Here is a 12,604-nt window from a genome sequence, read left to right on the forward strand (position 1 = left end):
CTAGGAGTCTCGCTCTGTCGCCCAGGCTGGAGTGCAGTGGCGCAATCTCGGCTCACTGCAAGCTCCGCCTCCTGGGTTCATGCCATTCTCCTGCCTCAGCCTCTCTGAGTAGCTGGGACTACAGGAGCCCGCCACCACGCCCGGCTATTTTTTTTTTTTTTTTTGTATTTTTAGTAGAGACGGAGTTTCACCGTGCTCTCGATCTCCTGACCTTGTGATCCGCCCGCCTCGGCCTCCCAAAGTGCTGGGATTACAAGCGTGAGCCACCACGCCAGGCCTTAAGATAAAGTTTTTATGTAACAGAACTGATATGTTCAGTTTACTATCAACTTATAATTCAGTGTAGATGTAAGTAAGACAATATAAGGAATCCTTTTCTGTAATAAAGTATATAATAGAGCTTGATTTGGGAGACTCCTAGAAAGATAGGCAGCAAACACATTGACTAATCTGATAATATCACTTACCGTTTGCAAACCACCTAAGTCTAATTAAAACATAAATTAGGAACAAGTGAAGAAAGAGTAATTACATATTCTGAGTATTAACTATACGACAGGCACTGATCTAGCTCTATCTACCTATCTATTTAAGTATATTTTGTTTTTAAAAACCTTACATTAATTTACTGTGAATTACAAAGAATTATCACAATTTTTAAAAAGAAGAAAGAATCTCAAACAACGCATCATAAAGGGCTCTTAGGAATGAGTAAAGCACAAATCTCTTGCCAACCAATAAACTTTAGAAACACTTTTCTTGTGCTCTTCTATAATTAGGATTATTATTATTGGGCCCAAGAGAAGAAATGGCCCCCATTCATACATAAATAACTGGAACACAAATAACTATGGATTCTTGTATTTAAGCTAAGAGGATAAATGGCTATGACAAGTAAGAGGAAGACTAAGAAAACGGCAAGAAATAGATGAAAATTATCGACACAACACGTGAACATTTAAAAATCTAAATTACCTAGACATACAGTGCTGAAAGTAACTGTTATGTGTTATTTATATAAATAACATCGGGTAAGCTATAGTTAATTCACCTTAGTTAAATGGTCTGATGAAACCAGACCAAAATGGTTAAAGTGTTTCTGTGTTAGTACGGGAATCAGATGAAGAAATACATAGACAGGAGGGTGGAGCCAAGATGGCAGAATAGGAACAGCTCTGGTCTACGGCTCCCAGCCTGAGCAACACAGAAGACAGGTGATTTCTGCATCTCCCTTTAAGGTACCAGGTTCATCTCACTAGGGAGTGCCAAACAGTGGGTGCAGGACAGCCGGTGCAGTGCACTTTGCGCTAGCCGAAGCAGGGCGAGGCACTGCCTCACTTGGGAAGTGCAAGGGGTCAGGGAATTCCCTTTCCTAGTCAAAGAAAGGGGTAACAGACGGCACCTGGAAAATCGGGTCAGTCCCACCCTAACACTGCGCTTTTCCAACAGGCCTGGAAAACGGCACACCAGGAGATTGTGTCCCGCACCTGGCTCGGAGGGTCCTATGCCCACAGAGTCTCGCTGATTGCTAGCACAGCAGTCTGAGATCAAACTGCAAGGCAGCAGCGAGGCTGGGGGAGGGGCGCCGCCATTGCCCAGGCTTGCTTAGGTAAACAAAGCAGCCAGGAAGCTCCAACTGGGTGGAGCCCACCACAGCTCAAGGAGGCTTGCCTGCCTCTGTAGGCTCCACCTCTGGGGACAGGACACAGACAAACAAAAATTCAGCAGGAACCTCTGCGACTTAAATGTCCCTGTCTGACTGACAGCTTTGAAGAGAGTAGTGGTTCTCCCAGCATGCAGCTGCAGATCTGAGAACGGACAGACTGCCGCCTAAAGTGGGTCCCTGACCCCCGAGCAGCCTAACTGGGAGGCACCCCTCAGTAGGGACAGACTGACACCTCACTCGGCCGGGTACTCCTCTGAGGCAAAACTTCCAGAGGAACTATCAGACAGCTGAATTTGTGGTCTCATGAAAATCTGCTGTTCTGCAGCCACCGCTGCTGACACCCAGCCAAACAGGGTCTGGAGTGGACCTCTAGCAAACTCCAACAGACCTGCAGCTGAGGGTCCTGTCTGGTAGAAGGAAAACTAACAAACAGAAATGACATCCACACCAAAAACCCATCTGTACATCACCATCATCACAGACCAAAAGTAGATAAAACCATGAAGATGGGGAAAAAACAGAGCACAAAAACTGGAAACTCTAAAAAGCAGAGCACCTCTCCTCCTCCAAACAAATGCAGTTCCTCACCAGCAACGGAACAAAGCTGGACAGAGAATGACTTTGATGAGTTGAGAGAAGAAGGCTGCAGATGATCAAACAACTCCGAGCTACGGGAGAAAATTCAAAACAATGGCAAAGAAGTTAAAAATTTTGAAAAAAAATTAGACGAATGGATAACTAGAATAACCAATGGAGAGAAAGGGTTAAAGGAGCTGATGGAGCTGAAAGCCAAGTATTGAGAACTACGTGAAGATTGCAGAAGCCTCAGTAGCCAATGCAATCAACTGGAAGAAAGGGTATCGCAGATGGAAGATGAAATGAATGAAATGAAGCGAGAAGGGAAGTTTAGAGAAAAAAGAATAAAAAGGAACGAACAAAGCCTCCAAGAAATTTGGGACTATGTGAAAAGACCAAACCTACGTCTGATTGGTGTACCTGAAAATGACGGGAAGAATGGAACCAAGTTGGAAAACACTCTGCAAGATACTATCCAGGAGAACTTCCCCAATCTAGAAAGACAGGCCAACATTCAGATTCAGGGAATACAGAGAACGCCACAAAGATACTCCTCGAGAAGGGCAACTCCAAGACACATACTTGTCAGATTCGCCAAAGTTGAAATGAAGGAAAAAATGTTAAGGGCAGCCAGAGAGAAAGGTCGGGTTACCCACAAAGGGAAGCCCATCAGACTAACAGCTGATCTCTCGGCAGAAACTCTACAAGCCAGAAGAGACTGGGGGCTGATATTTAACATTCTTAAAGAAAAGAATTTTCAACCCAGAATTTCATATCCAGCCAAACTAAGCTTCATAAATGAAGGAGAAATACCTTACAGACAAGCAAATGCTGAGTGTCACCACCAGGCCTGCCCTAAAAGAGCTCCTGAAGGAAGCACTAAACATGGAAAGGAACAATTGGTAACAGCCCCTGCAAAGACATGCCAAATTGCAAAGACCATCGAGGTTAGGAAGAAACTACATCAACTAACGAGCAAAATAACCAACTAACATCATAATGACAGAATCAAATTCACACATAACAATATTAACTTTAAATGTAAATGGGCTAAATGCTCCAATTAAAAGACACAGACTGGCAAACTAGATAAGGAGTCAAGACCCATCAGTGTGCTATATTCAGGAAACCCATCTCACATGCAGAGACACACATAGACTCAAAATAAAGGGATGGAGGAAGATCTATCAAGCAAATGGAAAACAAAAAAAGGCAGGGGTTGCAATCCTAGTCTCTGACAAAATAGACTTTCAACCAACAAAGATCAAAAGAGACAAAGAAGGCCATTACATAATGGTAAAGGGATCAATTCAACAAGAAGACCTAACTATCATAAATATATATGAAGCCAACACAGGAGCACCCAGATTCATAAAGCAAGTCCTGAGTGACCTACAAAGGGACTTAAACTCCCACACAATAATAATGGGAGATTTTAACACCCCACTGTCAACATTAGACAGATCAACGAGACAGAAAGTTAACAAGGATATCCAGGAATTGAACTCAGCTCTGCACAAAGTGGACCTAATAGACATCTACAGAACTCTCCACCCCAAATCAACAGAATATACATTTTTTTCAGCACCACACCACACCTATTACAAAATTGACCACATAGTTGGAAGTAAAGCACTCCTCAGCAAATGTAAAAGAACAGAAATTATAACAAACTGTCTCTCAGACCACAGTGCAATCAAACCAGAACTCAGGATTAAGAAACTCACTCAAAACTGCTCAACTACATGGAAACTGAACAACCTACTCCTGAATGACTATTGGGTACATAATGAAATGAGGGCAGAAATAAAGATGTTCCTCGAAACCAACGAGAACAAAGACACAACATACCAGAATCTCTGGGACACATTCAAAGCAGCGTGTAGAGGGAAATTTATAGCACTAAATGCCCATAAGAGAAAGCAGGAAAGATCCAAAATTGACACCCTAACATCACAATTAAAAGAACTAGAAAAGCAAGAGCAAACACATTCAAAAGCTAGCAGAAGGCTAGAAATAACTAAAATCAGAGCAGAACTGAAGGAAATAGAGACACAAAAAACCCTTCAAAAAATTAGTGAATCCAGGAGCTGGTTTTTTGAACAGATCAACAAAACTGATAGACTGCTAGCAAGACTAATAAAGAAGAAAAGAGAGAAGAATCAAATAGATGCAATAAAAAATGAAAAAGGGGATATCACCACCGATCCCACAGAAATACAATCTACCATCAGAGAATACTATAAACACCTCTATGCAAATAAACTAGAAAATCTAGAAGAAATGGATAAATTCCTCGACAAATACACCCTCCCAAGAGTAAACCAGGAAGAAGTTGAATCTCTGAATAGATCAATAACAGGCTCTGAAATTGTGGCAATAATCAATAGCTTACCAATCAAAAAGAGTCCAGGACCTGATGGATTCACAGCTGAATTCTACCAGAGGTACAAGGAGGAACTGGTACCATTCCTTCTGAAACTATTCCAATTGATAGAAAAAGAGGGAATCCTCCCTAACACATTTTATGAGGCCAGTATCGTCCTGATACCAAAGCCTGGCAGAGACATAACCAAAAAAGAGAATTTCAGACCACTATCCTTGATGAACATTGATGCAAAAATCCTCAATAAAATACTGGCAAACCGAATCCAGCAGCACATACACCATGATGTGTATGTAAAAGCTTATACACCATGATCAAGTGGGCTTCATCCCTGGGATGCAAGGCTGGTTCAACATACACAAATCAATAAATGTAATCCAGCATATAGACAGAACCAAAGACAAAAACCACATGATTATCTCAATAGATGCCAAAAAGGCCTTTGACAAAATTCAACAACCCTTCATGCTAAAAACTCTCCATAAATTAGGTATTGATGGGACTGATGGGACGTATCTCAAAATAATAAGAACTATCTATGACAAACCCACAGCCAATATCATACTGAATGGGCAAAAACTGGAAGCATTCCCTTTGAAATCTGGCACAAGACAGGGATGCCCTCTCTCACCTCTCCTATTCAACATAGTGCTGGAAGTTCTGGCCAGGGCAATCAGGCAGGAGAAGGAAATAAAGGGTATTCAATTAGGAAAAGAGGAAGTCAAATTGCCCCTGTTTGCAGATGACATGATTGTATATCTAGAAAACCCCACTGTCTCAGCCCAAAATCTCCTTAAGCTGATTAGCAACTTCAGCAAAGTCTCAGGATACAAAATCAATGTACAAAAATCACAAGCATTCTTGTACACCAATCACAGACAAACAGAGAGCCAAATCATGAGTGAACTCCCATTCACAATTGCTTCAAAGAGAATAAAATACCTAGGAACCCAACTTACAAGGGATGTGAAGGACCTCTTCGAGGAGAACTACAAACCACTGCTCAATGAAATAAAAGAGGATACAAACAAATGGAAGAACATTCCATGCTCATGGGTTAGAAGAATCAATATCGTGAAAATGGCCATACTGCCCAAGGTAATTTATAGATTCAATGCCATCCCCATCAAGCTACCAATGACTTTCTTCACAGAATTGGAAAAAACTACTTTCAAGTTCATATGGAACCAAAAAAGAGCCCGCATCACCAAGTCAGTCCTAAGCCAAAAGAACAAAGCTGGAGGCATCACACTACCTGACTTCAAACTTTACTACAAGGCTACAGTAACCAAAACAGCATGGTACTGATACCACAACAGAGACATAGATCGATGGAACAGAACAGAGCCCTCAGAAATACTGCCACATATCTACAACTATCTGATCTTTGACAATCCTGACAAAAACAAGAAATGAGGAAAGGATTCCCTATTTAATAAATGGTGCTGGGAAAACTGGCTAGCCATATGTAGAAAGCTGAAACTGGATCCCTTCCTTACACCTTATACAAAAATTAATTCAAGATGGATTAAAGACTTATATGTTAGACCTAAAACCATTAAAATCCTACAAGAAAACCTAGGCAATACCATTCAGGACATAGGCATGGGCAAGGACTTCATGTCTAAAACACCAAAAGCAATGGCAACAAAAGCCAAAATTGACAAATGGGATCTAATTAAACTAAAGAGCTTCTGCACAGCAAAAGAAACTACCACCACAGTGAAGAGGCAACCTACAGAATGGGAGAAAATTTTCGCAAACTACTCATCTGAGAAAGAGCTATTATCCAGAATCTACAATGAACTCAAACAAATTTACAAGAAAAAAACAAACAACCCCATCAAAAAGTGGGCAAAGGACATGAACACTTCTCAAAAGAAGACATTTATGCAGCCAAAAAACACATGAAAAAATGCTCATCATCACTGGCCATCAGAGAAATGCAAATCAAAACCACAGTGAGATACCATCTCACACCAGTTAGAATGGCGATCATTAAAAAGTCAGGAAACAACAGGTGCTGGAGAGGATGTGGAGAAATAGGAACACTTTTACACTGTTGGTGGGACTGTAAACTAGTTCAACCATTGTGGAAGTCAGTGTGGCGATTCCTCAGGGATCTAGAACTAGAAATACCATTTGACCCAGCCATGCCATTACTGGGTATATACCCAAAGGACTATAAATCATGCTGCTATAAAGACACATGCACACGTATATTTATTGCGGCACTATTCACAATAGCAAAGACTTGGAGCCAACCCAAATGTCCATTAGTGATAGACTGGATTAAGAAAATGTGGCACATATACACCATGGAATACTATGCAGCCATAAAAAATGATGAGTTCATGTCCTTTGTAGGGACATGGATGAAGCTGGAAAACATCATTCTCAGTAAACTATCACAAGGACAAAAAACCAAACACCGCATGTTCTCACTCATAGGTGGGAATTGAACAATGAGAACTCATGGACACAGGAAGGGGAACATCAGACTCTGGAGACTGTTGTGGGGTGGGGGGAGGGGGGAGGGACAGCATTAGGAGATATACCTAATGCTAAATGACGAGTTAATGGGTGCAGCAAAACAACATGGCACATGGATACATATGTAACAAACCTGCACATTGTGCACATGTACCCTAAAACCTAAAGTATAATTAAAAAAAAAAAAAAAAAAAGAAATAAATAGATAGTTCCGAAGACAATGACTGGTACATATAAGTTGCTCAATATATTTTTGTATAATAGGATTCTTGGTGTATGTGTGCATGCATGTGCATATGTATGTGTATTTGAATGTCTGTGAGTGTGTGAGGTGTGCAGTGTGTTTAATACACATACCTACATATTGAGAGGAAGACATTGTAATATTCTTTACTAGGTAGAGTTCATGTTGAAGACAGTCCGGAAACCTCATTTCAATAACACAGTTCATCAGAAGTTGCAGTCATTGTGCTCATTTTATTTCCTTATTTTCATATGAAAATTGACACTTTTTTCTTTCTTCATATGGTAGATAATTATTTTAGAATTAAAAAATCGAGGAACCATCTGTTCAACTAATGAACGGTAAGCACATTATTTTTTTAGGTGAGTTCCCATATCTTTTACATTTCAGGATCTTATCTGCTTCTATCACATATCTCTACGGCTCTGAAAAATTTTTACCTTGTATCTGATCAAAATTTTTCTGTTCAGAAGTTTGAGTTCAAGCCTTTGCATTTCTCTCAGCTTGCTAGTGATTATTGCTCAATAGCATTCACTTTTCCCCATCTCTTGTTGAATATAGCTTCTATTTTCTCTTCAAAAAAAGGTTATAAATTTCTGCAATCTGTTTTGCCCTACGTGAATCACATCAAACATGCCCTTGAGAGATTATGGCTCATCCTTTCTGACATCTGGGGGAGCAGCCCAAAGCTCAGAAGAAAAATTCAACACTGAGCTCTTTGAGTAAGGGGCTGGAAAATTCTATTTGATGATTTTTATATTTCCCGTGCAAAGCACTAAAAGAATGACAATACTTATCCCATATCCATTTTATGGAACCATTGCAGGTATTCATTAGATCATCTATGCTATGTGCTTGGGGTCTTCAAAGTAAACTGCTCCAGGATCTTATCCCCAGCCTTTCATCCTTTGGCCCTTTGATGACCTTTCACTGCAGCTAGGACAGTTAATTATTTGAAATTTTTTTCAAAAAATAGCAGTGATAAAGAGATGGTATCATACAGCTTTTTCTTAGAAGCTCAGTATAAAACAGCAGGCATTTGGACAACACTTGTTTTCTTCTCTGTGAGACATCTCTCCAGTGAATACCTCAAAAGTTCCCTGCAACTGTATGCTTTCCTGTGGTATCCCTTCAGCAAGAGATTTTGTACTAACGTAGGTCCTTGAGGAAGCTATGACTCTCCTTTCAAGACTCCAAAATTCCATGTACATTCAGTGCATATAACCACATGTTGCATAGTGACACAGAGCTACACTAAGACTATATAAATTAAAATCTGCCACAAATTTCTGGAGTTTTAAGAACACATACATAAAGCATAAAACAGTTAATTTGGAGTCACAAAATCCAGTCACAAAGAATTGTAACAAATAGTCTTCAAACAACTAGGACTGTGTTTGGCATACATAGTAGGTGCTCAATAAATGCTCATTTAATGAAATGATTACTAGAAAAGGGCAGTTCTGCTTTACCCATGTAATAACTGGTTCTTGCCACTTAAGTTCTTCCTTCCTCATGTGTTCTCATACTAGGAAAGATAAAAATTTTCTTACTTCTCATCTCATTTTAGAAAAGGAAAAGTGGCTTTGTTAACCACTGAACCATCAACATAAGAGATAAAAACACTCTTAGGGATTTGTGATTTTTACATCTCTACAATCATCCTGAACTCTTCCACAGGTAATACATTACCTACGAATTTCCTATTTTCATTCTTCATAATGGTCCAATTTTTGTATTTAATTTTTTCTGCAGTGGTATTGATAAACCTATATAACCTTTCGGATGAGGAATTTCATTAACTAGATGCTACTGAAAATGCTTTATACTTATAACAAACAATACAATTCTCCTTACATCTTTTTCATATACATTTGGTGCTACACCCTAGTAGACCGGAGCCAATTTTGGGCTCTACAGCTACTCTAAGAAGGATAAAAGGCAAATAAATAAAAATAAAATACAACCATGATTGAAAAAATATTGCAGTTTTCACAAAGAAAAAAGTAATAATAATACTTCATCTTTAGGTTTGGAGATTTATATTTATAAACTATACTCAGGTAAATTATCTCACTTGATTCTCGTATTCTTGAATAATAAGTCCTATTATTCACCTACTCTACAGACACATACAAACACTTTACAAATAAGGGAATTAAAACCGAATATTTAAATCCTACTTATGCTGAATGAATTCATTATGAAACTTTTGTTTTGTTCACACTTTAATAATATTTCCATGCTGTACTGTTTCATATTCTCTCCAGCAGTGGGAGAGGACCTTGCCAATTGTTGATATGGTTGCTCATTTTACTTTTAACCATTCTCATCGGTGTGTAATAGTATCTCATAAATCAAATATCAGAAAAATTTTAATTTTTCTCCTTCAAATATCCTATGATATTGAGTACCAATTTCATATGCTTATTTGACATTTATATTCCTAATTTGGTATGGTGTCTGCTAAAATATTTACCCCTTACCCTTATGTTTTCAAGTTTGTTTTTTTTTTTTTTTTAAGACAAGGTCTCACTCTGTCACCCAGGGTGGAGAGTAGTGGCGCCATCTCAGCTCAATGCATCCTAGACTTCTGGGCTCAAAGCATCCTCCCACCTCAGCCTCCTGATTAGATGGGACCATAGGTGTGCCCTACTATGCTTGGCCAATTCTTTTTTTTTTTTAATTTTCTGTAGAGATGGAATTTCACCATGTTGCCCAGGCTGGTCATGAACTCCTGAACTCAAGCAGTCCACTCACCTCGGCCTCCCAAAGTGCTGGGATTACAGGGGTGGGCCACCGCACCTGGTTCAATAATTCTTTATATATTCTGGATAGAAGTTATTTTTTAGATATGTCACTTGCAAATATTTTTCTTCCTCTCTGTAAGTTGTCTTTTTATTCTCTTTACAGTGACTTTCATAGAGAACTTTCTGATTTTAATCATTTCAATTTATCAATTTGGAATTCCATAGGTCATATTTTTGGTGTCATAGCTAAGAAATCTTTGCTCTGATGTTTTTACCAGTAGGTACGACATTAACTTACAGGTATTTTTAGATGCCCTTTATTATATTTAGGAAGTTCCTTCTATTTTTATTCTGAAGAGTTTTTATCAGAATGAGGTATTAGATATTTTCAAGCACCTTGCCTGTGCCTATGAAAATAAGCACACATTTTCTCCTATATGAGCGAGATTGCTAAAATTTTGTTTATAATTTTTTCATGTATATGCATTAAGAATTTAGGTCTATGATTTTATTTTTGTAGCATCTTGGTATGGTTTTGGTATCAGGGTAATACTGATACTTTACAGTACTGGCTTTACAAAATTAGTAGAGAAATACTCTTTTTTGAAATTTCTGGAATTATTTGTGTAGAATTGGTATAATTTCTTCCATGCATGTTTGCTAGACATGCAAACATCTACAGATAAGGCCATCCGGGCCTGGAGCTTTATGTGTGGAAAGGTTTTGTCGAAAACGAGGTAGGGGCTGAGATTTTAGCCAACACGCAAGCCAGCAATTTAGCCTGCCACGGTTTCATGAATGCAGAAAGAGGACACGAGACAACTTGACTACTCACAGCACAGGAAGCATCATGAGTATTACCATATTTGTGTCATTTCCCTTTTCACTTAAGTTCATATGTTATCCTGTTGGACCTGGATAGCTGCCTGCATATGCAGTGAGCTGTGTTATTTGAGAGGAACATTTAGTTAATGAAACTCACATATTTTTGTAGTGGTCTGTAGACACTTTGTTGCTATCCTGAACAGTAGGTGAGCCTGTCTTTTCCTCTAGAGGCAGATACTATCTCTGTCCTCTGACACTGTAAGGAAACATTCTGTATCCTCCCAAGGCTAACATTGCCTCTATCTTCCAAGACTGTTTGCTCTTTAAACATTGTTAAAAATGTTATCTGAAACAAAGGGCAGTTAGTGCCTCTGCTCAAAAGATAATGCAGATATGAAGAAACCCATAGAAAATTATCTCTTATAGGCTGTTAAATACAAATTCAATTCCTTTAATAATATAAAGCTCTTCAGGTGTTATATTCCTTCGTGAGTGTGCTTTGGAATGCAATTTTTCTATTTCATCTAATTTGTTGAACATATTTACATAAAGTTTTTCGTAACATTATTTTACTATACTTTTGTTGTCTGTTGAATCTGTCACCTTTGGTAACCTTAGAAGTACTCTATATTTTCATATTTATACAGAGAGAGACAGGCAGACAGATGTTACTGTTTCCTTTAATAAAGTACGTGTTTGTATATATGCATATATATGTGTGTTCATGTGTGTGGTGTTTGGCAAGACCCTCCTTGATGATAAGCAATAGAAATCTAATTTATAATTCTAAATATTTTAGGCAAACTTAGAGGGGGTTTTCAGAAGTGTAATGGGATATACTGACAATTAAACCTAGGGTAGGGCCAGGCGCGGTGGCTCCTGGCTGTAATTCTAGCACTTTCGGGGGCTAAGGCGGACAGATTACTTGAGGTCAGGAGTTTGAGACCAGCCTGGTCAACATGGTGAAACCCCGTCTCTACTAAAAATACAAAAATTAGCCAGGGGTGGTGGCGCATGCCTGTAATCCCAGCTACTTGGGAGGCTGAGGCAGGAGAATCTCTTGAACCCGAGAGGTGGAGGTTGCAGTGAGCCCAGAGCACCCCACTGCACTGTAGTCTGGTGACAGACTGAGTCAGACTCCATCTCAAAAAAAAGAGTAAGCTCCATTAAAACTCAAGAAGAAAAGGTGTTTAGTTTAGCTGGACCTCAGGACCCTGAATAGTGCCAGTACTTACTTTATACATATTCTATGCTTTTATCTGTGGATCATCTTAATTTGTTTCTCTCTGAAAACTGGGTCCTCCTATATGGTAAGAAATATTGCCACTGACAGGTTTGAAATTTCATATCTCATAGCATATGCTCAGATAGGATTGACCTATGGGCTGTTTAATCTCCAATTCTAAAATTGACAGAAAGTGCTATGATATGTAAGAGATAAATCCCAGGTAGGCTCGGGAGAGTCATGCTAGAAATCAGAGGAGTCTCGTATTTTGGAGACTCTATTAGTGCAGGCATCAAGCTCAGGCAGCCAATGTGTACAGAATATGTAATACTGGTTTCTAATTCCAAGTAAAAATAAGTTGACTTATATGTATAATATGCACCTAAAAGGGTATATGAGAAAAAGTATTGCTTCTCTGGCAACTCCTCTGTCCTCAGTT

Source organism: Hylobates moloch, unplaced genomic scaffold (genome assembly GCF_009828535.3).
Source record: "Hylobates moloch isolate HMO894 unplaced genomic scaffold, HMol_V3 SCAFFOLD_11, whole genome shotgun sequence".
NCBI classification, from domain to species: domain Eukaryota; kingdom Metazoa; phylum Chordata; class Mammalia; order Primates; family Hylobatidae; genus Hylobates; species Hylobates moloch.